Source organism: Trachymyrmex cornetzi, unplaced genomic scaffold, assembly GCF_001594075.2.
Source record: "Trachymyrmex cornetzi isolate Tcor2-1 unplaced genomic scaffold, Tcor1.1 scaffold186, whole genome shotgun sequence".
NCBI lineage: Eukaryota > Metazoa > Arthropoda > Insecta > Hymenoptera > Formicidae > Trachymyrmex > Trachymyrmex cornetzi.
This window is the reverse complement of record NW_017296484.1, coordinates 78,544-80,686: the sequence shown is the minus strand read 5'-3', so window position 1 is coordinate 80,686 and position 2,143 is coordinate 78,544.

Here is a 2,143-nt window from a genome sequence, read left to right as displayed (position 1 = left end):
AAAAGTTCCGGCCACAAAATCTTGTTTGCCTAGAATCGAGAGACCTGCAATAAAAACTCTCTCGTAGTGCCGATAATCAAACGTTAAATCTCCCTTCGAGCATCGTAGAAAATGAAAGTCAATATCAAATAATCACCAAATAGCGTTGGTACCAAGGCGCTAAGCCAAGTCACGAAATGATTGCCTAAAATCGAAAGATCCACGATAAAAACTCTCTCATAGCACTGTCTATCAAACCTCTTTTCGAGCATCGTGGAAAACGAAAATCAACATTAAATAATCATCAAACAGCGTTGGTACCAAGGCTAAGCCAAGCCACGAAATAATTCCTGCGATAATAAGAGTGATAGAGCGAACCGACGCTCGAAAGAAAATGAAATGTTTAACCATCTCACACCGATATCGTACGGGCCCAACGATAATGGTCCCACGCTTAGGCTTAAGATAGGGTTATAAAGCTAGTAATGACATTTTCCGACACTGAGAAAAATCAACATGAACCGCGACTCTCGATTAACTAATCCAGAGATATCTATCCATCGTTCAACGCGAGAACGAATAAAAAATGACACAGCGGGCGGAGCTAACCGGAAGGCAATTTTCCAACGACGAAACTGTATCACCTCAGAATCCCGCAAATCTGATTCCCTAATTTCCCAATTAGACACACCCTACCATGGAACCTCCCCCTAAACTATCCCTATATAAACCGCGACATCGCGAGACACAAGAGAGAAAAAATAGGAAAATCAGAAGGATAGGAAAGTCAGAAAGTCAGAAAGTCAGAAAGATAGGAAAGTCAGAAAGTCAGCAAGGCAGAAAGGTAGAAAAGGTTTTTTCTTACTCAGTGCGTACATTTTCAAATATATTGAAACATTAAAATCAGTGCGCCGTTGGAGAGGCCCAACCGAGACCAACGAACCGAGGGCTAACCATCCAGTCTCACCGCTCTGTCAAATAACAGTAAGTTCCCTCCTTTTCTTTTCTCTTTTGCCATTTCGCGAATTTTAATAAAAATCGATCAGCAGTGAGATTTCGGGGAAACTGCTCCCGCTCTTACCGAGATTGGCGCCGAAGTCGGGCCTACCTCGAGGCACGAGAACTCCTGGACCTAGCGTTCCAGGAGTACCTTAGAGACGTCTCTAGAGTCGAGGACGCGCCTCAACCGTCCTATTCACCACCGCCGGCTCTGTGCCGGCCCCTCCACCTCAACAAACTAATATAGAAAACATAGAGGCAATACCTCCTTCACCTCCCCCGCGATCTCCGTCACCCGCGTTCTCAGACGCTTTGACGGAGCGCATTTTCCCGGATACCCCACCGCCCACTCCTGACTCCTTCCTCCAATCCGCTGCCTCGTCCATCCTCTCCTGCGGATTCCACGTCAAGCGTCGAAATCCTTGAAGAATTCCCCGCTCCTCCCCCTAGACTCACCCGACGGTACATCCAACCGGGTGACTCCTTCGACGCAGTAATTAGCCGCTTCCTACGTACCACCAACCCACTCCCGCCGGGCACTTACACGATCGGCCCGAATTCTTTGATCCTGAAGAGCTCCGCGCCGCCATAACCGGACATCCTCCCGATGTACACATAGCAGTGTACATTCCTTCTTCCCCCTTTCCATATTTAGTCCCCATTAACTTCTTCAATGATACTAGTAGATATACTAGGCGGGTTCTAACTCGAGTCCTCTGAGGGGAGCGCGGGGTGCGGGGGATACTCGTAGGCGAGGGGAAGCGTAGCGCGGGGATTCTTCTGTGGTGGGGGTATGACGTCATGCGGAATGGCAGTAAGATTTTGGGGACTGCAGTCACGTACAAGACAACAAAAAACATCACAAAAAAAAGGAAATATTGCCATGAACAAAAAACAATACAAAAACAAATAGTTATAGAACGAAAAGTGTTACAAAGGATATATGCTCCAACCGTTTTTCGACCAAGATATAGCGTAATGTAATTTTTATAGTAACAACGTTTATTAATTATTTTAAATACCTAAATACAAGCAAGTTTCATAATTATTGAGAGTAGGTATAGTAGGCGAGTTCTAACTCTATGTGGCAAGAGCGCGGAGAAGGTTCCCCGATCGCTGCTGCGACCCTGCGACCACCCCAAAAATGCATTGCGGGCCGCCGCCA